General features: G+C 45.6%; 1 pseudogene; it reads right to left on the bottom strand.

Annotated features, from left to right (window-relative positions):
- Nucleotides 1–17,676: 17,676 nt before the first annotated feature.
- LOC135533390 (tripartite motif-containing protein 16-like) lies at nucleotides 17,677–27,487 on the bottom strand (annotated as a pseudogene).
- Between the last annotated feature and the right edge of the window lie 495 nt (nucleotides 27,488–27,982).

Genomic DNA, 27,982 nt, shown 5'->3' on the forward strand with positions numbered 1-27,982 from the left:
TGAGTACGGTAGTGTAAAACAACCAAAGATTTCAAGACTAAAGACTGGTTTAAATCTATTGACATGTCTGTAGACAGTTGTCGCAGTGACATCATGAACATGAACTTGTAGTCTAACATCAATCTTGTAGCTGTCGTTATGAAAAGGTATCAATACAAACCGACAGACAGCATGGCATCATCAGCCTGGTGTATATATTTCATGACATCATCAGCCTGGTGTATATATATATTTCATGACATCATCAGCCTGGTGTATATATATATTTAATGACATCATCAGCCTGGTGTATATATATATATATATATATTTAATGACATCATCAGCCTGGTGTATATATATATTTAATGACATCATCAGCCTGGTGTATATATATATATATATATATTTTAATGACATCATCAGCCTGGTGTATATATATATATATTTAATGACATCATCAGCCTGGTGTATATATATATATATTTAATGACATCATCAGCCTGGTGTATATATATATTTCAATGACATCATCAGCCTGGTGTATATATATATATATTTAATGACATCATCAGCCTGGTGTATATATATATATATATATATTTAATGACATCATCAGCCTGGTGTATATATATATATATTTCATGACATCATCAGCCTGGTGTATATATATATTTCATGACATCATGAGGACTGGTGGTGTTGATCAACCTGGTGTATATATATATTTAATGACATCATCAGCCTGGTGTATATATATATATATATATTTAATGACATCATCAGCCTGGTGTATATATATATATATTTCATGACATCATCAGCCTGGTGTATATATATATATATATTTCATGACATCATCAGCCTGGTGTATATATATATTTCATGACATCATCAACCTGGTGTATATATATATTTAATGACATCATCAGCCTGGTGTATATATATATATATATATTTAATGACATCATCAGATATATATATATATATATATTTAATGACATCATCAGCCTGGTGTGTATATATATATATATATTTAATGACATCATCAGCCTGGTGTATATATATATATATTTCATGACATCAGCTGCCTGGTGTATATATATATATATATTTCATGACATCATCAGCCTGGTGTATATATATATATATTTCATGACATCAGCAGCCTGGTGTATATATATGTATATATATTTCATGACATCAGCAGCCTGGTGTATATATATATATATATATTTAATGACATCATCAGCCTGGTGTATATATATATATATTTCATGACATCAGCAGCCTGGTGTATATATATATATATATTTCATGACATCATCAACCTGGTGTATATATATATTTAATGACATCATCAGCCTGGTGTATATATATATATATTTCATGACATCAGCAGCCTGGTGTATATATATATATATATATATATATATATATATATATACAGACCTCTCTCTGTCTGAAGGGAACAGAAAGGTGACCTGTACAGGCCAAGTCCAACCATATCCTGACCATCCAGACAGATTCACCTACTGGTGGCAGGTTCTGTGTAGAGAGGGTCTGTCTGGACGCTGTTACTGGGAGGTGGAGAGGACTGGTGATGTTGATACAGCAGTCTCATATAAAGACATCAGCAGAACAGAGGATAATGGTGGATTTGGAGAAAATAACAAGTCCTGGAGTTTATTGTGCTATAGTGATGGTGCTCTAGAGGTGGTTATTGTTTCATACACAATAATGTTGTGACTAAAGTATCAGGCCCTCAGTCCTCCAGAGTAGGAGTGTACCTGGATCACAAGGCAGGTACTCTGTCCTTCTACAGTGTCTCTGACACAATGACCCTCCTCCACAGAGTCCAGACCACATTCACTCAGCCCCTCTATCCTGGGTTTTAGTCTCTATGATTATAATGATACTGCTGAGCTGGTTAAACTGTAAACTTATTTGTTACTAATTAAAATTCAATACAATGTTTTAATATTGTACATTTCCATGAATCATGATGTCTGGTGTTGATGTATATTGGTTGTCATTCAGAACCATTGATATGTTTTCTCAGTTGGTTCTCTGTCTCTATGTAATTCTCCTCAGTATCATTGATCAGCTTGTTGGCTCGGTCCTAATTGATGTGTTCTCTGTCACCTGGAGCTGCATGGAAAATGGTCCAGGAACTAAAGGACAATTCAGGACTAGTCAGTCCACTACAAGCTGGTATCACTTCCTTTCTACTAAACTATATGGTCTGGTTTCCCAGACACAGATGAATCCTAGTCCTGGACTAAACAGTATGTTCAATGTAGATGTCCAGGAAACCGGCCCTAAATGTGTCATCTTTCATCCTCCCATACTGCTCAGTCCAGCAACATTAAACCTGTCCAGTAGGTGGTGCTGTTGACCAAACAATAAAACCAGCAGATATCTTGACTTGCCACTCAGTATATCAGTAATGTTCAGAATAGTACTTTAATATCATTGGAGATTGATGGTCTTTTTAATCCACTATCCAGAGTCAGGAACAGATGAAGTTAGGTCTGCTACTGTTCAGTGATTAAATATGATTTATGGTGATGGGAAATAATAAAAAACACTCAACTTCATCTAGTAATAGTTTTCCTTTGTTATTTATTCCAAGGTGTGTCTTTAACTTGTAAATGTATTGTGTGGAGGTGAGCTAGTGGTGTGGCTGATAGAATAGAATGAAGAGGGAGGAGGGGAGGAAGAGGGGAGGAGTGAAGGGCTGTTCAAGAAACCAGATGAGGAAGAGGAAGATGTTCAGGGGAATTACTGTCTCTGTTCTAAATGGTTCCCTATTCCCTACGTAGTGCACTACGGTGCTTCTGACCAGGTCTAAAGTAGTGTTCTACGTAGGGAATAGGGTGTAGATTTATTACAATATCATGCTTTAGTGTTTGGCACAAAAATATATAAGATGTATTGATAGTCCATACTGGTCTTAACTATGGTTCTACATACAGTACCTGTATTGATAGTCCATACTGGTCTTTACTATGGTTCTACATACAGTACCTGTATTGATGAGGGCCTCATCATCTGGCAGTAAAACCCTATGGACCTGAAAGGGCTGCAGTGTGCTCCAGTCTCCAGCAGGGGGCAGTAAAACCCTATGGACCTGAAAGGGACTGCAGTGTGCTCCAGTCTCCAGCAGGGGGCAGTAAAACCCTATGGACCTGAAGCTGCAGTGTGCTCCTGTCTCCAGCAGGGGGCAGTAAAACCCTATGGACCTGAAAGGGCTGCAGTGTGCTCCAGTAAAAATCAAAGATGAATTAACTCCATTCTGTTGCTAAATGTTTTGCTACAGTTTTCTCTAACGAATAACAAAATACTTTGAGCATTTCCTTGAGTCCTCCAGGTGGGCCACCGCCATGGTTTGTTTGTTGATACACTGAATCAAGTTCTCTCAGGGTCTGGTTGAGGCCTTTAAACCTACAATATGGCCTTATAAATCAGTGTTTAAACCTACAATATGGCCTTATAAATCAGTGTATACCAGTGTTTAAACCTACAATATGGCCTTATAAATCAGTGTATACCAGTGTTTAAACCTACAATATGGCCTTATAAATCAGTGTTTAAACCTACAATATGGCCTTATAAATCAGTGTATACCAGTGTTTAAACCTACAATATGGCCTTATAAATCAGTGTATACCAGTGTTTAAACCTACAATATGGCCTTATAAATCAGTGTTTAAACCTACAATATGGCCTTATAAATCAGTGTTTAAACCTACAATATGGCCTTATAAATCAGTGTATACCAGTGTTTAAACCTACAATATGGCCTTATAAATCAGTGTTTAAACCTACAATATGGCCTTATAAATCAGTGTATACCAGTGTTTAAACCTACAATATGGCCTTATAAATCAGTGTATACCAGTGTTTAAGCCTACAATATGACCTTATAAATCAGTGTTTAAACCTACAATATGACCTTATAAATCAGTGTATACCAGTGTTTAAACCTACAATATGACCTTATAAATCAGTGTTTAAACCTACAATATGGCCTTATAAATCAGTGTTTAAACCTACAATATGACCTTATAAATCAGTGTTTAAACCTACAATATGACCTTATAAATCAGTGTATACCAGTGTTTAAACCTACAATATGACCTTATAAATCAGTGTTTAAACCTACAATATGACCTTATAAATCAGTGTTTAAACCTACAATATGTCCTTATAAATCAGTGTATACCAGTGTTTAAACCTACAATATGACCTTATAAATCAGTGTTTAAACCTACAATATGTCCTTATAAATCAGTGTATACCAGTGTTTAAACCTACAATATGGCCTTATAAATCAGTGTATACCAGTGTTTAAACCTACAATATGCCTTATAAATCAGTGTTTAAACCTACAATATGACCTTATAAATCAGTGTATACCAGTGTTTAAACCTACAATATGACCTTATAAATCAGTGTATACCAGTGTTTAAACCTACAATATGGCCTTATAAATCAGTGTATACCAGTGTTTAAACCTACAAGGTAGATGACCACCAGCCAACAGCGGTGTAGAGATCACAATGATGTGTTAGACGTTTCTGATTGGTAATGAACCTGAGGGCTGCATGATACACTGAATCAAGTTCTCTCAGGGTCCTGGTTGAGGCCTGCATATATATAACATCACTACAATCTAAAACCGCCAGTAATGTACATCCTACCAGCTCCTTCCTGGCCTCCAGAGAACAACAAGCCTGATGCCAGTACTGTACATCCTACCAGCTCCTTCCTGGCCTCCAGAGAACAACAGGCCTGATGCCAGTACTGTACATCATACCAGCTCCTTCCTGGCCTCCAGAGAAAAACAGGCCTGATGCCAGTAATGTACATCCTACCAGCTCCTTCCTGGCCTCCAGAGAACAACAAGCCTGATGCCAGTACTGTACATCATACCAGCTCCTTCCTGGCCTCCAGAGAAACAAGCCTGATGCCAGTAATGTACATCATACCAGCTCCTTCCTGGCCTCCAGAGAACAAGCCTGATGCCAGTACTGTACATCATACCAGCTCCTTCCTGGCCTCCAGAGAACAACAAGCCTGATGCCAGTACTGTACATCATACCAGCTCCTTCCTGGCCTCCAGAGAACAAGCCTGATGCCAGTACTGTACATCATACCAGCTCCTTCCTGGCCTCCAGAGAACAAGCCTGATGCCAGTACTGTACATCATACCTGCTCCTTCCTGGCCTCCAGAGAACAACAAGCCTGATGCCAGTACTGTACATCATACCAGCTCCTTCCTGGCCTCCAGAGAACAACAAGCCTGATGCCAGTACTGTACATCATACCAGCTCCTTCCTGGCCTCCAGAGAACAACAAGCCTGATGCCAGTAATGTACATCCTACCAGCTCCTTCCTCTCTTATCCAGATGCGACTTACAAATTGGTGAATTCTGACATCCAGTGGAACAGCCACTTGCAATAGTGCATCTAAATCATTAAGGGGGGGGTGAGAAGGATTACTTATCCTATCCTAGGTATTCCTTGAAGAGGTGGGGTTTCAGGTGTCTCCGGAAGGTGGTGATTGACTCCGCTGTCCTGGCGTTGTGAGGGAGTTTGTTCCACCATTGGGGGCCAGAGCAGCGAACAGTTTTGACTGGGCTGAGCGGGAACTGTACTTCCTCAGTGGTAGGGAGCCTCGAGAACAACAGCCTGGCCAGGTGGATGAACGCAGTGCCCTTGCTTGGGTGTAGGGCCTGATCAGAGCCTGGAGGTACTGCGGTGCCGTTCCCCTCACAGCTCCGTCCTGGCAAGCACCATGGTCTTGTAGCAGATCATACGAGCTTCAACTGGAAGCCAGTGGAGAGAGCGGAGGAGAGGGTGACGTGAGAGAACTTGGGAAGGTTGAACACCAGACGGGCTGCGGCGTTCTGGATGAGTTGTAGGGGTTTAATGGCACAGGCAGGGAGCCCAGCCAACAGCGAGTTGCAGTAATCCAGGCCTCCAGGGAGATGACAAGTGCCTGGATTAGGACCTGCGCCGCTTCCTGTGTGAGGCAGGGTACGTACTCTGCGGATGTTCCTGGCCTCCAGAGCATGAACCTATGCAGGAACGGGCCACCGCCATGATGTTGGTTGAGAACGACAGGGTGTTGTCCAGGATCACGCCAAGGTTCTTACCGCTCTGGGAGGAGGACACAATGGAGTTGTCATCATACCGTGATGGCGAGATCATGGAGCCAGTACTGCATCATACCAGTCCTTCCCGGGGAGGAAGAGCAGCTCCGTCTTGCCGAGGTTCAGCTTGAGGTGGTGATCCGTCATCCACACTGATATGTCTGCCAGACATGCAGAGATGCGATCCTACCAGCCACCTGGTCATCAGAAGGGGGAAAGGATGAAGATTAATTGTGTGTCGTCTGCATAGCAATGATAGGAGAGACCATGTGAGGTTATGACAGAGCCAAGTGACTTGGTGTATAACAGCGAGAATAGGAGAGGGCCTAGAACAGAGCCCTGGGGGACACCAGTGGTGAGAGCGCGTGGCGAGGAGACAGATTCTGGCGCCACGCCACCTGGTAGGAGCGACCTGTCAGGTCCAGGAACAACAAGCAATCCAAGCGTGGGCCGCGCCGAGAGATGCCCAACTCGGAGAGGGTGGAGAGGAGGATCTGATGGTTCACAGGATCGAAGGCAGCCGATAGGTCTAGAAGGATGAGAGCAGAGGAGAGAGAGTTAGCTTTAGCAGTGCGGAGCGCCTCCGTGATACAGAGAAGAGCAGTCTCAGTTGAATGACTAGTCTTGAAACCTGACTGATTTGGATCAAGAAGGTCATTCTGAGAGAGATAGCGGGAGAGCTGGCCAAGGACGGCACGTTCAAGAGTTTTGGAGAGAAAAGAAAAACAAGCCTGAAAAACAAGAGAACAACAGGCCTGATGCCAGTACTGTACATCCTACCAGCTCCTTCCTGGCCTCCAGAGAACAACAAGCCTGATGCCAGTACTGTACATCCTACCAGCTCCTTCCTGGCCTCCAGAGAACAACAAGCCTGATGCCGGTACTGTACATCATACCAGCTCCTTCCTGGCCTCCAGAGAACAACAAGCCTGATGCCAGTACTGTACATCCTACCAGCTCCTTCCTGGCCTCCAGAGAACAACAAGCCTGATGCCAGTACTGTACATCCTACCAGCTCCTTCCTGGCCTCCAGAGAACAACAAGCCTGATGCCAGTACTGTACATCATACCAGCTCCTTCCTGGCCTCCAGAGAACAACAAGCCTGATGCCAGTACTGTACATCCTACCAGCTCCTTCCTGGCCTCCAGAGAACAACAAGCCTGATGCCAGTACTGTACATCCTACCAGCTCCTTCCTGGCCTCCAGAGAACAACAAGCCTGATGCCAGTACTGTACATCCTACCAGCTCCTTCCTGGCCTCCAGAGAACAACAAGCCTGATGCCAGTACTGTACATCCTACCAGCTCCTTCCTGGCCTCCAGAGAACAACAAGCCTGATGCCAGTACTGTACATCCTACCAGCTCCTTCCTGGCCTCCAGAGAACAACAAGCCTGATGCCAGTACTGTACATCCTACCAGCTCCTTCCTGGCCTCCAGAGAACAACAAGCCTGATGCCAGTAATGTACATCATACCAGCTCCTTCCTGGCCTCCAGAGAAAAACAAGCCTGATGCCAGTACTGTACATCCTACCAGCTCCTTCCTGGCCTCCAGAGAACAACAAGCCTGATGCCAGTACTGTACATCATACCAGCTCCTTCCTGGCCTCCAGAGAACAACAAGCCTGATGCCAGTACTGTACATCATACCAGCTCCTTCCTGGCCTCCAGAGAAAAACAAGCCTGATGCCAGTACTGTACATCCTACCAGCTCCTTCCTGGCCTCCAGAGAACAACAAGCCTGATGCCAGTACTGTACATCATACCAGCTCCTTCCTGGCCTCCAGAGAACAACAGGCCTGATGCCAGTACTGTACATCATACCTGCTCCTTCCTGGCCTCCAGAGAACAACAAGCCTGATGCCGGTAATGTACATCCTACCAGATCCTTCCTGGCCTCCAGAGAACAACAAGCCTGATGCCAGTACTGTACATCATACCAGCTCCTTCCTGGCCTCCAGAGAACAACAGGCCTGATGCCAGTACTGTACATCATACCTGCTCCTTCCTGGCCTCCAGAGAACAACAAGCCTGATGCCAGTACTGTACATCATACCAGCTCCTTCCTGGCCTCCAGAGAACAACAGGCCTGATGCCAGTACTGTACATCCTACCAGCTCCTTCCTGGCCTCCAGAGAACAACAAGCCTGATGCCAGTACTGTACATCATACCAGCTCCTTCCTGGCCTCCAGAGAAAAACAAGCCTGATGCCAGTACTGTACATCATACCAGCTCCTTCCTGGCCTCCAGAGAACAACAGGCCTGATGCCAGTACTGTACATCATACCAGCTCCTTCCTGGCCTCCAGAGAACAACAAGCCTGATGCCAGTAATGTACATCATACCAGCTCCTTCCTGGCCTCCAGAGAAAAACAAGCCTGATGCCAGTACTGTACATCATACCTGCCGTCCATGTTGCTGAAACAGTGCTGTGTCCAGACCTAAAGCCTGACTGCATTAAATAAGTTTAGCTGCCTACTAACTAAGGACTCCAGGACCTACTAACTAAGGACTCCAGGACCTACTAACTAAGGACCTCAGGACTCCAGGACCTACTAACTAAGGACTCCAGGACTTACTAACTAAGGACCTCAGGACTCCAGGACCTACTAACTAAGGAATCCAGGACCTACTAACTAAGGACTCCAGGACCTACTAACTAAGGACTCCAGGACCTACTAACTAAGGACTCCAGGACCTACTAACTAAGGACTCCAGGACTCCAGAACCTACCAACTAAGGACTCCAGGACCTACTAACTAAGGACTCCAGGACTCCAGGACCTACTAACTAAGGACTCCAGGACTCCAGGACCTACTAACTAAGGACTCCAGGACTCCAGGACCTACTAACTAAGGACTCCAGGACCTACTAACTAAGGACTCCAGGACTCCAGGACCTACTAACTAAGGACTCCAGGACCTACTAACTAAGGACTCCAGGACCTACTAACTGAGGACTCCAGGACCTACTAACTAAGGACTCCAGGACCTACTAACTAAGGACTCCATGACCTACTAACTAAGGACTCCAGGACTCCAGGACCTACTAACTAAGGATTCCAGGACTCCAGGACCTACTAACTAAGGACTCCAGGACTCCAGGACCTACTAACTAAGGACTCCAGGACCTACTAACTAAGGACTCCAGGACTCCAGGACCTACTAACTAAGGACTCCAGGACCTACTAACTAAGGACTCCAGGACCTACTAACTAAGGACTCCAGGACCTACTAACTAAGGACTCCAGGACCTACTAACTAAGGACTCCAGGACCTACTAACTAAGGACTCCAGGACCTTCTAAGGACTCCAGGACCTACTAACTAAGGACTCCAGGACCTACGAACTAAGGACTCCAGGACCTACTAACTAAGGACTCCAGGACCTACTAACTAAGGACTCCAGGACCTACTAACTGAGGACTCCAGGACTCCAGGACCTACTAACTAAGGACTCCAGGTCCTACTAACTAAGGACTCCAGGACTCCAGGACCTACTAACTAAGGACTCCAGGACCTACTAACTAAGGACTCCAGGACCTACTAACTAAGGACTCCAGGACCTACTAACTAAGGACTCCAGGACCTTCTAACTAAGGACTCCAGGACCTACTAACTAAGGACTCCAGGACCTTCTAACTAAGGACTCCAGGACCTTCTAACTAAGGACTCCAGGACCTTCTAACTAAGGACTCCAGGACCTACTAACTAAGGACTCCAGGACCTACTAACTAAGGACTCCAGGACCTTCTAACTAAGGACTCCAGGACCTTCTAACTAAGGACTCCAGGACCTTCTAACTAAGGACTCCAGGACCTTCTAACTAAGGACTCCAGGACCTTCTAACTCAGGACTCCAGGACCTACTAAGGACTCCAGGACCTTCTAACTAAGGACTCCAGGATCTTTGACAGTACAGACAGCGTTGATATGGGTCGATAGTTGTCAAGTAGCGAAGGATCTCCACCTTTCAGGAGAGGCAGTACAAAAGCAGATTTCCATAAATTGGGGATTTCCTGAACGTCAAGCGTGAGGTTAGAAATATATGGGGGAGCAATGATGTCAGCAGCAGGTGTAGGAAGCAGGGGTCTAGTTCATCAGGGACAGGGGATTCTGTTCTATCAATTTATTTCAGGGCTTTACACACTTCTGAAACAGAGAAGGATGGGAAGGAGAACCTGGTGAAGGAGAACCTGGTGAAGGAGAGCACAGGGGTGGAGGGGATGAGAAGGAGAACCTGGTGAAGGAGAACCTGGTGAAGGAGAGCACAGGGGTGTCAGGGATGAGAAGGAGAACCTGGTGAAGGAGAGCACAGGGGTGTCAGGGATGAGAAGGAGAACCTGGTGAAGGAGAACCTGGTGAAGGAGAGCACAGGGGTGTCAGGGATGAGAAGGAGAACCTGGTGAAGGAGAACCTGGTGAAGGAGAGCACAGGGGTGTCAGGGATGAGAAGGAGAACCTGGTGAAGGAGAACCTGGTGAAAGAGAGCACAGGGGTGTCAGGGATGAGAAGGAGAACCTGGTGAAGGAGAACCTGGTGAAGGAGAGCACAGGGGTGTCAGGGATGAGAAGGAGAACCTGGTGAAGGAGAGCCTGGTGAAGGAGAGCCTGGTGAAGGAGAGCACAGGGGTGTCAGGGATGAGAAGGAGAACCTGGTGAAGGAGAGCACAGGGGTGTCAGGGAGAGAAGGAGAACCTGGTGAAGGAGAACCTGGTGAAGGAGAGCACAGGGGTGTCAGGGATGAGAAGGAGAACCTGGTGAAGGAGAACCTGGTGAAGGAGAGCACAGGGGTGTCAGGGATGAGAAGGAGAACCTGGTGAAGGAGAACCTGGTGAAGGAGAGCACAGGGGTGTCAGGGATGAGAAGGAGAACCTGGTGAAGGAGAACCTGGTGAAAGAGAGCACAGGGGTGTCAGGGATGAGAAGGAGAACCTGGTGAAGGAGAACCTGGTGAAGGAGAGCACAGGGGTGTCAGGGAGAGAAGGAGAACCTGGTGAAGGAGAGCCTGGTGAAGGAGAGCACAGGGGTGTCAGGGAGAGAAGGAGAACCTGGTGAAGGAGAGCACAGGGGTGTCAGGGAGAGAAGGAGGACCTGGTGAAGGAGAACCTGGTGAAGGAGAGCACAGGGGTGTCAGGGAGAGAAGGTACATTCATTTTAGACCTTTTGACCTTTTTAAATGAACTGCCTGCATCTATAAAATGCTGATTCAAGGCCTTCATAATGGAGGTTCTCTCAGTTACTTCCTGAGTGTCGACCAACAATAGTTTGGGAAGCTGTGAATCTTCTTTTCACTCCAAACCTTTCACTACTTGTCAGAATGTGGAGGGATTATTTAAATGATCTGAAGTAGATTTCAGGTAGTGGTCTGCTTTCACTTTTCAGATCAAAGCCACACCCATATTTCAGACGTCCAATCATCTGCTGAACCAGACCCTCTTGCTTTATCCCACATAGCATTTAGTTCCCTTGTGATTTTAGTACGTTCCTCAGTAAACCAGGGATTCTCTCTGCCCTTCATCCTGAATTTATTTAAAGGGGCTTATTGCGTACATCCTGGAAAGCATTGTGGAAGTAAGAAAAGGCTAATTCAACATCAGGGATTAATTCCATTCTATTCCATTTAATTCTGGATACATCATGTAAAAAACCTGGAGTATCAAACAGCTTCTGGTTTCTTTTCGTAATGACATGTGGAGGATGTTTAGGAATTTGACCATCTCTCACACAGGCAATAGCACAGTGATCAAATACCAGAAGCATTAAAACGATGAGCAGTTTTGGTTCAGATCAAATCAATCAAAGAGGATTTCAGAGGAAACTTTATATTCAACCTCGTTACACTGTTGACAATCTGAGTGAGATTCTGGGTATTGGATAGAATTGAGAGTTGATCAGAGCTAGATGTTAACCAGTCCTGATTCAGATCACCTATCAGATCAAACTCAGAGTTTACATGCTGTGATAATATGAAAATAAAATCCAGAGAGCCAACAGGAGCAGATGGTCTGTAACAACAAGATACAACCATATTTAAACAGGAGCAGATGGTCTGTAACAACAAGGTACAACCATATTTAAACAGGAGCAGATGGTCTGTAACAACAAGATACAACCATATTTAAACAGGAGCAGATGGTCTGTAACAACAAGATACAACCATATTTAAACAGGAGCAGATGGTCTGTAACAACAAGATACAACCATATTTAAACAGGAGCAGATGGTCTATAACAACAAGATACAACCATATTTAAACAGGAACCAAGGTTAAGGTTCAACCCCAGATATTCAACTTGCTGAGGTTGAGTAGAAGTCAGACCGCTGAGATCTTGTGTTTTGCGTAAACAGCAACACCACCACCCTTAGATTGACCATCTGCACCTAAAACATTATAACCATTTATGCCAATATTTTTGTCTTTAATATATTTTTGTAGCCAGGTTTCAGAAAGCATAAATACATCAGGGTGGGCAGGTTTTATCCATATATCCACATAATCATACTACATCAGCAGACTTATTACATTCACATGCAGAAACTTCAGGCCGCTCTGACTACTTCATTGGACAGGATGTCAGGACCTGGGTCAGACTGCACATTTCCAGACAGTAGAAGCAGCTAGATAATGGCCGGTCTAGATGGAGGGTTCCAACATGTGGATTTATAGGCAGCACTTGAAGGGCAATCCATCGTCACCAGAATCTTTAACGCCACAACATTCAGGAGATGAGGAAAGTCCAGGGACACGGTTCAGTACCAAGAAAACAGTCCTGACATGTCAGAGCAACAGTCCCATTTCTCCCATGTTGTTTGGGAGAAATGTGCATCGATCTCACGTGCATTTATGGAGCAAGCGTGTGGTTTCTCCCAAAACTCGAGGGAGAAACATTAATATATTTCCTCATTCACAGAGCAAGCGTGTAGTTTCTCCCAAAACTCAAGGGAGAAACATCAATATATTTCCTCAATCACAGAGCAGGCGTGTAGTTTCTCCTTTGAACAACAGCAACATGATCATTTATTACCTCATCTTTGATCTGAGAGAAACACAGCACTAAGCAATCTAAGACATGTAGCCAACACAACGTTGAACCCTCATTAAATGAGCTAAAAACAATCCTAAATAATAATACAAACATAGTAACAATCACTAATCAAATAGTCCAACAGCAGATTGGTCAACAAGTCATAAATGTGTGATGTAGGAGAGCAAAGCTACGGGGAGAGAGAGAGTGGCGAGGGCACCTGTACCAGACTGGGAGAGACAGACCAGAGCAGGAGAGGACACCTGTACCAGACTGGAAGAGACAGACCAGAGCAGGAGAGGACACCTGTACCAGACTGGGAGAGACAGACCAGAGCAGGAGAGGACACCTGTACCAGACTGGGAGAGACAGACCAGAGCAGGAGAGGACACCTGTACCAGACTGGGAGAGACAGACCAGAGCAGGAGAGGACACCTGTACCAGACTGGGAGAGACAGACCAGAGCAGGAGAGGACACCTGTACCAGACTGGGAGGGACAGACCAGAGCAGGAGAGGACACCTGTACCAGACTGGGAGAGACAGACCAGAGCAGGAGAGGACACCTGTACCAGACTGGGAGGGACAGACCAGAGCAGGAGAGGACACCTGTACCAGACTGGAAGAGACAGACCAGAGCAGGCGGGGAGCAGTGCAGCAGGTAACAGGGTATGTGAGAGTGTCCAGAGATGAGTCTTTCCTTGGAGCAGAACACAGAGCAGAACTAGGACAGCATCATACTTTCTGCACTACAGAAACTACAGGACCAGTCAAAAGTTGGGACACACCTGGTACACCTCATAGACAATCAGGTGAGAACAAATGATAGTCCCACTAAACCCAAACCAGATGGGATGGCGTATCGCTGCAGAATGCTGGTTAAGTGACGCAATGTTCAATAGCATCACACTTAACGCCTCACTTCCCCTTCCAGGTCCATAGGGTTTTACTGCCCCCTGCTGGAGACTGGAGCACACTGCAGTCCCTTTCAGGTCCATAGGGTTTTACTGCCCCCTGCTGGAGACTGGAGCACACTGCAGTCCCTTTCAGGTCCATAGGGGTTTACTGCCCCCTGCTGGAGACTGGAGCACACTGCAGCCCCTTTCAGGTCCATAGGGATCACTGCCCCCTGACTTGCTTGGGCAGAGAAACACGACTAATGGCCATTAGACCGGTGGAAATGTCCTTAGAGTCCAGATTTAAGACTTCTGGTTCTAACCGCTGTGTCTTTGTGAGAAGCAGAGTAGGTGAACAGATGATCTCTGCATGTTTATTTTCCACCGTGAAGCATGGAGGAGGAGGTGTGATGGTGCTTGGCCGGGGCACCACCATGATAGTCTAAACCAGCATGGCTACCACAGCATTCTGCAGTGATACGCCATCCCATCTGGTTTGTGCTTAGTGGGACTATCATTTGTTTTTCAGCAGGACAATGACCCAACACACCTCCAGGCTGTGCAAGGGCTATTTGACCAAGAAGAGTGATGCAGGGCTGCATCAGATGACCGGGCCTCCACTTGATTTGTTGAACACGTTGTTGGTTACTACATGATTCCATGTGTGTTATTTCATAGTTTTGATGTCTTCACTATTATTCTACAATGTAGAAAATAGTAAAAATAAAGAAAAACCCTTGAATGAGTAGGTGTGTCCAAACTTTTGACTAGTACTGTATGTTAAGGGGATGATTCACCCCAATAGAAAGGTTCATACCTCTAAACACCATCTTATTAGATGGATCCATTTCCTTCATGTTTCTGAATGGGGGGAGAAGGGCCTTCCAAGAGCTGGGCGTCTGGCCAAACTGAGCAATGGGGGGAGAAGGGCCTTGGTCCTGGAGGTATTTTGCTCTGACATGACCTGTCAACTGTGGGACCTTATACAGACAGGTGTGTGCTTTTCCAAATCATGTCCTATCAATGGAATTTACCACAGGTGGACTCCAACCCCGTTGTAGAAACATCTCAAGGATGATCAATGGAAACAGGATGCACCGGAGCTCAATCTCACGTCTCAAAGGGTCTGAATACTTATAAGGTACTTCGGTTAATAATTTGCAAAAAATAAAAAATAAACATCTTTTCGCTTTGTCATTATGAAGTATTGTGATGTCATTATGGAGTATTGTGATGTCATTATGGAGTATTGTGAGTCATTATGGAGTATTGTGATGTCATTATGGGGTATGGTGTGTGGATTGAATAGGAACATGATTTATTTAATCCATTGTAGAATGAGGTTGTAACGTAACTAAATGTTTCTGAATGCCTTGTATGTATGTTAATGGTATTTGTTCACCCCAATAGTACAGTTTGTGATGTTTTTCTCCATATCTCTAAAAACCATGTTATTAGATGGATCCATTTCCCCCCATTAGTTTGGGATTCAGACCTGCAGTCATCTTGATTTCAGACACTATGGAGAAGTGTTCCACAGGCAGTAAATCTGATGTAGAATAAATGGAACCTGGATCCATTTCATTCTATTAACATGGTTTATGTGTTATAGCAGTAATGGGCTTAAACTGATATTAAAATGACAACTCCATAGATGATACCAGGTCAGGGGAGTTCATCTCTGCTCCCAGCATCCCTGGGACAGTACTGATCAACATAGCTGACCTGATGCAGAGGTGGACCAGTGATGTTTTCCTCTCAGTGGTGAGACTTGCCCTTCCATTTGACACACCTTTACCTGATGAGATCATACAAGACGTTACAGGCTTATTGCACGTGGAAACAGACATGTTTCAAAATAATTTTGAAAACTTAATAAGCAGTGGTTGAATGAGTTAGTTGTAATGGAACCAATAGAAAAGTCCTAAAAGTACAAACAAAGATCATACAAGACGTTACAGGCTTATTGCATGTGGTAACAGATGTGTTCAAATACTATTTAAAATAATATTGAATAGTTCATGAGCAATGGTCCATAGGGTTTTACTGCCCCCTGCTGGAGACTGGAGCACACTGCAGCCCCTTTCAGGTCAATAGGGATTACTGACCCCTGCTGGAGACTGGAGCACACTGCAGTCCCTTTCAGGTCCATAGGGTTTTACTGCCCCCTGCTGGAGACTGGAGCACACTGCAGTCCCTTTCAGGTCCATAGGGTTTTACTGCCCCCTGCTGGAGACTGGAGCACACTGCAGTCCCTTTCAGGTCCATAGGGTTTTACTGCCCCCTGCTGGAGACTGGAGCACACTGCAGTCCCTTTCAGGTCCATAGGGATTACTGCCCCCTGCTGGAGACTGGAGCACACTGCAGTCCCTTTCAGGTCCATAGGGTTTTACTGCCCCCTGCTGGAGACTGGATCACACTGAAGTCCCTTTCAGGTCCATAGGGTTATACTGCCCCCTGCTCATCCAACACATCAATGATTCTTATAGGATGGAGGGAGCTTTAGCGAATAGAAAAGTCCTAAAAGCACAAACAAACCCCGCCCACCTGGAGGACAATGGAAATGCTCAAAGTGTTGGAAAGATTTCAAAAAGTATTTGAATCCAGGGTGTTATTCGTTAGAGAACACTGTAGCAAAACATTTAGCAACAGAATTATTTTAGTTCAGTTAGTCCCTCCGTGTTTCAGTTCATTTTCTTCAGTTTGGCGCCTCGTGGATATGATTCAGGTCTCCGTGGAAACATCAATGTAAATTCACCTTTGATTTTTACTCATCACTTTCACTTCCAGGTCCATAGAGGTTTAGTGCCCCCTGCTGGAGACTGGAGCACACTGCAGTCCCTTTCAGGTCCAAAGGGTTTTACTGCCCCCTGCTGGAGACTGGAGCACACTGCAGTCCCTTTCAGGTCCATAGAGGTTTAGTGCACTACGTAGGGAATAGGGAACCATTTGGAACAGAGACAGTAATTCCCCTGAACATCTTCCTCTTCCTCATCTGGTTTCTTGAACAGCCCTACACTCCTCCCCTCTTCCTCCCCTCCTCATTCTATTCTATCAGCCACACCACTAGCTCTCCTCCAGACAATACATTTACAAGTTAAAGACACACCTTGGAATAAATAAAGGAAAACTATTACTAGATGAATTTGAGTGTTTTTTATTATTTCCCATCACCATAAATCATATTTAATCACTGAACAGTAGCAGACCTAACTTCATCTGTTCCTGACTCTGGATAGTGGATTAAAAAGACCATCAATCTCCAATGATATTAAAGTACTATTCTGAACATTACTGATATACTGAGTGGCAAGTCAAGATATCTGCTGGTTTTATTGTTTGGTCAACAGCACCACCTGCTGGACAGGTTTAATGTTGCTGGACTGAGCAGTATGGGAGGATGAAAGATGACACATTTAGGGCCGGTTTCCTGGACATCTACATTGAACATACTGTTTAGTCCAGGACTAGGATTCATCTGTGTCTGGGAAACCAGACCATATAGTTTAGTAGAAAGGAAGTGATACCAGCTTGTAGTGGGCTGACTAGTCCTGAATTGTCCTTTAGTTCCTGGACCATTTTCCATGCAGCTCCAGGTGACAGAGAACACATCAATTAGGACCGAGCCAACAAGCTGATCAATGATACTGAGGAGAATTACATAGAGACAGAGAACCAACTGAGAAAACATATCAATGGTTCTGAATGACAACCAATATACATCAACACCAGACATCATGATTCATGGAAATGTACCAGATTAAAACATTGTATTGAATTTTAATTAGTAACAAATTAGTTTACAGTTTAACCAGCTCAGCAGAACCATTATAATCATAGAGACCAAACCCAGGATAGAGGGGCTGAGTGAATGTGGTCTGGACTCTGTGGAGGAGGGTCATTGTGTCAGAGACACTGTAGAAGGACAGAGTACCTGCCTTGTGATCCAGGTACACTCCTACTCTGGAGGACTGAGGGCCTGATACTTTAGTCTCAACATTATTGTGTCTGAAACAATAACCACCTCTAGAGCACAATAAACTCCAGGACTTGTTATTGTATCCAAATCCACCATCTCTCCCTGTTCTGCTGATGTCTTTATATGAGACTGCTGTAACAACATCACCAGTCCTCTCCACCTCCCAGTAACAGCGTCCAGACAGACCCTCTCTACACAGAACCTGACACCAGTTGGTGAATCTGTCTGGATGGTCAGGATATGGTTGGACTTGGTCTGTACAGGTCACCTTTCTGTTCCCTTCAGACAGAGAGAGGAGTGTGTATGCTGTGTTTGGGTCCAGTGTGAGCTGACAGGAATCTGGGAGAAGAGCAGAGACCAACGAGGGGAGTCAGAACAATAAGTTAAGTCAGATACTGTATCTCCCCTGTCTTTGATTAGAGCACAGCAGAGATCAAATCAGAGAAATATGAGGAGTCAGATAGAGACCCAGTCTTTGATTAGATCTACTATTGCTATATATTTCTAGAGGGATTGTTAGGAGTGTCAGTAAAAAGAGACTGTTAGTTACTTCACAATAAAGAGACTCACATTGTAACAACTGTTCTCTGGTCTTGGGCTCTGGAGGCAGTACAACATCCACTATATTCACTACAGACACACAAACACATTGACAGAGAGAGGGAATGTTATCATCAGACCATATTCCACATGTATATGACTAGTAGGGAACTTTCAATGGTCTAAAGTTGATGTTCTTATTGTTTTCAACACACCTGTAGTGGAGATCTTGGTCCATTCTCCTTTAAGGAAGTCTTCTAGTTTCTCTCTCAGTTCAGACACAGTCTGACTCACATCTCAAAGGACTGAAGAGGACGGACAACGATGCTGGGTAAGTCTGAAGATACACTGATACTGGAGAGAGACTGATACCTCTGGAGAGAGAGAGAGAGAGAGAGAGAGACAGATAACTCTGGAGAGAGAGAGAGAGAGAGAGAGAGACTGATAACTCTAGAGAGAGAGAGAGAGAGAGAGAGAGAGAGAGAGAGAGACTGATAACTCTGGAGAGAGAGAGAGAGAGAGACTGATAACTCTGGAGAGAGAGAGAGAGAGAGAGAGAGAGACTGATATCTCTAGAGAGAGAGAGAGAGAGAGAGAGAGAGAGAGAGAGACTGATAACTCTGGAGAGAGAGACTGATACCTCTGGAGAGAGAGAGAGAGAGAGAGCGGGGGACGGACAGAGAGAGAGCGAGAGAGGGGGCGGACAGAGAGAGAGCGAGAGAGAGGGGCGGACAGAGAGAGAGCGGAGAGGGGGGCGGACAGAGAGAGAGCGAGAGAGGGGGAGGACAGAGAGAGAGAGAGAGAGGGGGCGGACAGAGAGAGAGAGAGAGAGGGGGCGGACAGAGAGAGAGAGAGAGGGGGGACAGAGAGAGAGAGAGGGGGGACAGAGAGAGAGAGAGAGGGGGGACAGAGAGAGAGAGAGAGGGGGGCGGACGGACAGAGAGAGAGAGGGGGCGGACAGAGAGAGAGAGAGAGGGGGGACAGAGAGAGAGAGAGAGAGGGGCGGACAGAGAGAGAGAGAGAGAGGGGGGACAGAGAGAGAGAGAGAGGGGGCGGACAGAGAGAGAGAGAGAGGGGGACAGAGAGAGAGAGAGAGGACAGAGAGAGAGAGAGAGGGGGGGACAGAGAGAGAGAGAGGGGGGCGGACAGAGAGAGAGAGAGAGACAGAGAGAGAGAGGAGGGGCGGACAGAGAGAGAGAGAGCGGGGGGACGGACAGAGAGAGAGAGAGAGAGGGGGCGGACAGAGAGAGAGAGGGGGCGGACAGAGAGAGAGAGAGGGGGACGGACAGAGAGAGAGAGAGAGAGGGGGGGCGGACAGAGAGAGAGAGAGGGGGGCGGACAGAGAGAGAGCGAGAGAGGGGGGCGGACAGAGAGAGAGAGAGGGGACGGACAGAGAGAGAGAGAGAGGGGGGACAGAGAGAGACGAGAGAGGGGGCGGACAGAGAGAGAGCGAGAGAGGGGGCGGACAGAGAGAGAGCGAGAGAGGGGGCGGACAGAGAGAGAGAGACGAGAGAGAGAGAGAGAGGGACAGACAGAGAGAGAGGAGAGAGGGGGGGCGGACAGAGAGAGAGAGAGAGAGGGGCGGACAGAGAGAGAGAGAGAGAGGGGCGGACAGAGAGAGAGAGAGAGGGCAGAGAGAGAGAGAGAGGGGGGGGACAGAGAGAGAGAGAGAGAGGGGGACAGAGAGAGAGAGAGAGGGGGCGGACAGAGAGAGGAGACGGACAGAGAGAGAGAGAGAGAGAGAGGGGCGGACAGAGAGAGAGAGAGAGGGGGGCGGACAGAGAGAGAGAGAGAGGGGGCGGACAGAGAGCGAGAGAGAGGGGGCGGACAGAGAGAGAGAGAGAGGGGGCGGACAGAGAGAGAGAGAGAGACAGAGAGAGGACAGAGAGGACAGAGAGAGAGAGGGGGGCGGACAGAGAGAGAGAGAGAGGGGGGCGGACAGAGAGAGAGAGAGGAGACGGACAGAGAGAGAGAGAGGGGGACGGACAGAGAGAGAGAGAGGGGCGGACAGAGAGAGAGAGAGAGGGGCGGACAGAGAGAGAGAGAGAGAGGGGGCGGACAGAGAGAGAGAGAGAGGGGGCGGACAGAGAGAGAGAGAGAGGGGACAGACAGACAGAGAGAGAGACAGAGAGAGACAGACAGAGAGAGAGAGGGGGGCGGACAGAGAGAGAGAGAGAGGGGGCGGACAGAGAGAGAGAGAGGGGGGCGGACAGAGAGAGAGAGAGAGGGGCGGACAGAGAGAGAGAGAGAGGGGGCGGACAGAGAGAGAGAGAGGGGGACGGACAGAGAGAGAGAGAGAGGGGGCGGACAGAGAGAGAGAGAGGGGGACAGGACAGAGAGAGGGCGGACAGAGAGAGAGAGGGGGGCGGACAGAGAGAGAGAGAGGGGGCGGACAGACAGAGAGGGACGGACAGACAGACAGAGCGAGAGACAGACGGACAGAGAGACATTTCCCATGAAGACAGACAGACAGACAGGACAACATAATGATTGAGATGAATAGTTTCACATGAAGTTAATTTCATATCACATGTAACAAGACAGTTTAGTTACCTGGAGGAAATGGATGTGATCCTCTGTGTGTGAGAGCTGCTCCAGCTCAGTGCTTCTCTTCCTCAGCTCAGCGATCTCCTGCTTCAGTTGCTCCAGGAGTCCTTCAGCTTGACTCACTTGAGCCTTCTCTTGGGCTCTGATCAGCTCCTTCACCTCAGAGCTCCTTCTCTCAATGGAGCGGATCAGCTCAGTAAAGATCTGATCACTGTCCTCCACTGCTGACTGTGCAGAGCGCTGGAGAGCAGAGAGAGAGACAGAGCTGGAGACAGAGAGAGAGAGACAGAGAGAGAGAGAGACAGACAGAGAGACAGAGAGAGAGACAGACAGACAGAGAGAGAGAGACAGAGAGAGACAGAGAGAGAGACAGAGAGAGAGACAGAGAGAGAGAGAGAGAGAGAGACAGAGAGAGAGACAGAGAGAGAGACAGAGAGAGAGACAGAGAGAGAGACAGAGAGAGAGACAGAGAGAGAGACAGACAGAGAGACAGAGAGAGAGACAGAGAGAGACAGAGAGAGAGACAGAGAGAGAGACAGAGAGACAGAGAGAGACAGAGAGAGACAATAGGTTTAGTAGAGTCAGAACTCTGCCACCCTGCTCTCCAGGTCCACCAGGCCTTGTCCTCCCTCCTGGACAGACAGGTACAGAACACCTCTTGGTCCTGCTCTACTCTCCTCCCTCCTGGACAGACAGGTACAGAACACCTCTTGGTCCTGCTCTACTCTCCTCCCTCCTGGACAGACAGGTACAGAACACCTCTTCCCTCCTGGACAGACAGGTACAGAACACCTCTTGGTCCTGCTCTACTCTCCTCCCTCCTGGACAGACAGGTACAGAACACCTCTTGGTCCTGCTCTACTCTCCTCCCTCCTGGACAGACAGGTACAGAACACCTCTTGGTCCTGCTCTACTCTCCTCCCTCCTGGACAGACAGGTACAGAACACCTCTTGGTCCTGCTCTACTCTCCTCCCTCCTGGACAGACAGGTACAGAACACCTCTTGGTCCTGCTCTACTCTCCTCCCTCCTGGACAGACAGGTACAGAACACCTCTTGGTCCTGCTCTACTCTCCTCCCTCCTGGACAGACAGGTACAGAACACCTCTTGGTCCTGCTCTACTCTCCTCCCTCCTGGACAGACAGGTACAGAACACCTCTTGGTCCTGCTCTACTCTCCTCCCTCCTGGACAGACAGGTACAGAACACCTCTTGGTATATATATATATATATATATTTACTACTACTCTCCTCCTCTTATAGCCTGGCTCAGATAGTAAAACAACATTAAATACAACGTCTAGATATTATCTGTGTCGCAGGTCCTAATCCAGGCACTTGTCATCTCCCGCATATCTTTGGCTGGGCTCCCTGCCTGTGCCATTAAACCCCTGTCATCCTGACAAAGATAAACAAATGTCAATGCTCTCTCCACTGGCTTCCAGTTGAAAAACAACAAGACCATGGTGCTTGCCTGCTGACAAAGGCTCTAAGGCCCTACACCCAAACAAGGGCACTGCGTTCATCCACCTCTGGCCTGCTCGCCTCCCTACCACTGAGGAAGTACAGTTCCCGCTCAGCCCAGTCAAAACTGTTCTATCTGCTCTGGCCCCCCAATGGTGGAACAAACTCCCTCCTGGACAGGACAGCGGAGTCAATCACACCTTCCGGAGACACCTGAAACCCCACCTCTTCAAGGAATACCTAGGATAGGATAATGTAATCCTGTTTAGATGCATATTGTATCAAAGGTGAATTCACCAATTTGTAAGTATCTCTGGATAAGAGCGTTAAATGACTTAAATGTAATATTAATGTGTCATTTATAGCCTGGCACAGATAGTAAAACTACATTAAATACAACATTAACTAGATATTATCTGTGTCATTTATAGCCTGGCACAGATAGTAAAACTACATTAAATACAACATTAACTAGATATTATCTGTGTCATTTATAGCCTGGCACAGATAATAAAACTACATTAAATACAACATTAACTAGATATTATCTGTGTCATTTATAGCCTGGCACAGATAGTAAAACTACATTAAATACAACGTTAACTAGATATTATCTGTGTCATTTATAGCCTGGCACAGATAGTAAAACTACTGTAGCGACCCGCACAGACAGCTGTGTGTTATGTGTTCGGCTAGTAGCTGGTTGTGTTGTACTTACCAGTTCCCAGTGTTCGCGGGGTCCGACATGCCAATCAACCTGCTATCTGCCAATCACAGGAATGCCTGGGATGTTCTGATGCCGGGCATCCTGGTGGTTGGCGGAGTGGCGTGGAGGGGGCGGGGCATTGGAAGTTAAGCTTCAGCCTTTGTTCTCTCTCTGACGTCTGGGCTTCACAAGAGAAGGTCCCGATTGGCTTGTGGGGTATCTTTCATTTATTTGGCGTGAGCTCAGGCCAAACAGTAGCCTGTGTAAAGTTGCTAATAAACCGTCAATTCGTAACTCAATCCTCTGTCTGGACAATTGTTCCTTTATGATCGAGTCAGGTCATTACACTACATTAAATACAACGTTAACTAGATATCATCGCCACATAACTTATGTCGAATTTAAAAGACACCGTTACCGTTAGTAACGTCTGTTACACTGTAACTTACAGGCAGCCTCACATAAAAACCTATTGGTTAACAAAGCTTTGATTATGACCAAAGTCTATAGTAGTGAAAACTCTCTCTCTCTATTCTAACTTACCACACATTCACATCACTGCCTCGACATGAATGTGTCCTGTCAGAGCCGTTTCCTGTCCGTTAACTGTTAACAGTCTCGAGCCACAGCTTAACCAATGAGCTACAAGGAGGACTGACAGTCACGAGCGGTGCAGCAGCCTCTGCAGCAGCAGCCTCCCCGGGTCCTAGTGCCCGCCCGGTAAGACGGTTAAGATGCGATGGAACGGTTGACGGAGAGAAAATAAATCACAGAGAAAATATATTGACTGATATATTGAATTGTTTAGGGAAGCTTTAGCTTTGGCTTTAATACATTCTGAAAATACTTGAAAATAAAAATAATAGTAGCCCTCCTCAGGAACAACAAAACCCTCACAGACCAACTTCTTCTTCTATGATATAATGGAGGTCCTCAAACCAACGTTAAAGGTGCATGGCGCCACCTACTGTGGTGGAGTGTGTTCAATCACTTTACACCTCAAATACTCCTAACTTAACTCAGAACTTCTGAGAAAATAAAAGAGTCCTACTAACTTCTAATATACCCTCCCCATCCCCCAAATCCCTTCCAAACTCTCCCAACCCTGTCCAACCCCAATGACACTTCAATCTTTCCCTCTCTTCAACATCCTTATAACAATAATACAATAAATAATAAATAAATAAATACACTTCAAATAAACTTCTCTGGTTCTGAACACTTCTCCAAATCCCTCATTCATTTCCATTTCACCTCCAGGACTCAGTCTGAAACCTCACTCTGTTTGCACTTGAATTATAACATTTGAAATGTCTCTATTCTTTTGAAAATAAATGTTGTTTAATGTTCATTCATGATTGTTTATTATCTATAATGGAGGTCCTCAAATCTTATTTTGGGGATATGGAGGCGTCTCGTGTGGCCAATAGCCTGGGGAAATGCATAGCGCCAAATTCAAATAATACGCGATAAAACTCAAACTTTCATTAAATCACACATGCAGGGTACTCAATTAAAGCTACACTCGTTATGAATCCAGCCATTATGTCAGATTTTAAAAATGCTTTTCGGCGAAAGCATGAGAAGCTATTATCTGATAGCATGCACCCCCTGAACCACCTGAACGAGATGTAAACAAATGAATTAGCGTCGCCGGCGCTACACAAAACGCTGAAATAAAATATAAAACATGCATTACCTTTGACGAGCTTCTTTGTTGGCACTCCAATATGTCCCATAAACATCACAATTGGTCCTTTTTTTCGATTAATTCCGTCCATGTTTACCCAAAATGTCCATTTATAAAGCCCGTTTTGATCCAGAAAAAAAACAGCTTTCCAAAACGCAACGTCATGACAAAACATTTCAAAAGTTGCTTAAAACTATGCCAAAATATTTCAAACTACTTTTGTAATCCAACTTTAGGTATTTTTAAACGTTAATAATCGATCAAATTGTTGACGGGGCGATCTGTATTCAATAACAGCAAGTCAACAATACATGCACGGTTTTCTCTCTTCCATAACATAATCCACAGTGTCACCTCTGCCTCTTCTTCGTTTCACCAATGATTAACTTCAACCCAAAGACTGGTGACATCCTGTGGAAGTTGTAGGAACTGTAAACTGGGCGCTATCTAATTTCCCTTGACAAAGACAATTCAGGGAACTGCCAGAGGGATTTTTGTTTTTCTGAACAGTTTTTCCTTGGGCTTTTGCCTGCTACATAAGTTCTGTTATAGTCACAGACATGATTGAACCAGTTTTAGAAACTTCAGAGTGTTTTCTATCCACACATACTAATCATATGCATATACTATAGTCCTGGCATGAGTAGCAGGAAGTTGAACAACAAAACCCACATGCTTTTTATCAAAAAGTAGAAATGCTGCACCCTATCCTTTAAGAGGTGTGGTCCACAAACCAACATTAAAACCCTCACAGACCAACTTCTTCTATGATATAATGGAGATCCTCAAACCAACGTTAAAGGTGCATGGCGCCACCTACTGTTCTGGAGTGTGTTCAATCACGGTTTACACCTCTAAATCCTCCAACCAAACTCAGTACTTCTGAGAAAATAAAAGAGTCCTACTAACTTCTAATAGACCCTCCCCATCCCCCAAATCACTTCCAAGTGTAATGTTTACTGTTCATTTCTGATTGTTTATTTCACTTTTGTTTATTGTCTATTTCACTTGCTTTGGCAATGTAAACATATATTTCCATGCCAATAAAGCCCTATGAATTTAATTCAATTGAGAGAGAGACAGTTCCATTTTAATGTATAGGGGACATGAGTCGTCATGGTTACTCATGGTTATGTGATGAGGCAGCCCAGTTGGTTACATGAACCAGTCTATTCTCTGAAAGGGGTCCAGACAGCCTGTTCCCAACAGTGGGGTCAGTGGGATTGAATAGGGGCCCCTCTCTCTCTCTGACTGGAGGAGAGAAGTGAAATGGTGTGTCTCCTCTGGTCAACAATACTCACCTTGAAAGACTCCACAGCCTGTTGGAGCTCCTTCAGCTCCTTCTCTCTCTCCTGGAATCTCTGCTGGACCTTCTGCTGACTCATTCCCAGCTGCCTCTGTGGAGAATCACTCTTCAATGAGCTATCAAGCTTTATTAGTCCAGTAGATCAATAGTATAGTAATGTGACATAGGACCCATAGAGAGGAAGGTCTACAATCCTGAGGAAGTCCCTTTACAATATTATATTATGTTGCTATGTGAATGATTATAGTTTTTATGGCAGGATTTCATGTATCAAGGTGTTGAGGCTGAACTTTGGACTCAAAAAACGCTATTCAGAATGATAATAGTGTTTGACTTTAGAAAATGGTGATACATTTTGAGAATCTGGGTTAACATATCTATATACACAAGGTTTGTGTTCATATTTGTTCTGCTGTGGATCCATTTCATTTGAATGATCTCATATTCAAACAGATTTAGTTCCTACTGTATTTTTAATTCTTTGTTTATCAGACAGCCACCAACAAGTTGTTCTGGTCTTACCTGTTTCTCAGTCCTCTCTGCTGCAGCTGACACTGTATCATGGCCTTTATGTTCATCCATTGTACACAGATAACAGATACACTGCTGATCGGTACGACAGTAAACCTCCAGCAGTTTGTCATGATGAGAGCAGATCTTCTCCTGTAGTTGTGCGGTGGCTTTGACCAGCTTGTGCTTCTTGAAAGCAGGAGATTCATAGTGAGATTGGAGGTGAGTCTCACAGTAAGAGGCCAGACACGCCAGACAGGACATGAGGGCTTTCTGCTTTCTGGTCCCAGTGCAGACATCACACGCCACATCTCCAGGTCCAGCATAGCACAGAGCAGGAGGGGGAGCAGCCTGGAGTCCTGTCTTCCTCAGTTTCTCCACCAGCTCAGCCAACATGTTATTTTTCCTCAGATTAGGCCTTGGAGTGAAGGTCTCTCTGCACTGAGGACAGCTATAGACCCCTTTCAGAACATCCTGATCCCAGCAGCCCTCAATACAGCTCCTACAGTAACTGTGTCCACAGGGAATAGTGACCGGCTCCTTCAGTAGATCCAGACAGACAGAACAACAGAACTGGTCCTGGTCCAGCAGATCTCCCTGTTGAGCCATTTGGACGGTTGTTCACTCTCACACAGACAGATGACACAGAGACTCAGATCAGTTTTGTTTTCACAGAAGTTAGTTTTGGGGAGGTGTGGACTTTCTGGTTCTGCCAGATTGGTGAGTTTAGAGGGAAGGAGAGAGGGAGGGGTTAGAGGGGGGAGGGGTTAGAGAGAGGGAGGGGTTAGAGAGAGGGAGGGAGAGGTTAGAGGGGGAGGGGTTATAGAGAGGGAGGGGTTAGAGAGAGGGAGGGAGGGGTTAGAGGGAGGGAGAGAGAAAGAAATGCATGCAACGTCGAGAAGGAGACAAAGATTTTGGTTCCTAGGTTAAATTATAGTTCCTGATTAGATTTTATTTAATCCATTTTAGAAAAAGACTAATGTAACCAAAGGTGTCCAAAGGTCTCTGAATAACTTCTGAATGCCCTGTAATGCCATCTATAGTGCCTTGCGAAATTATTCACCCCCCTTGGCATTTTTCCTATTTTGTTGCCTTACAACCTGAAATGAAAAAAGATTTTTGGAGAGTTGGTAACATTTGATTTACACAACATGCCTACCACTTTGAATGCCTACATGTCTACC

This window comes from Oncorhynchus masou, unplaced genomic scaffold (assembly GCF_036934945.1).
Source record: "Oncorhynchus masou masou isolate Uvic2021 unplaced genomic scaffold, UVic_Omas_1.1 unplaced_scaffold_2354, whole genome shotgun sequence".
In the NCBI taxonomy this organism is placed as follows: domain Eukaryota; kingdom Metazoa; phylum Chordata; class Actinopteri; order Salmoniformes; family Salmonidae; genus Oncorhynchus; species Oncorhynchus masou.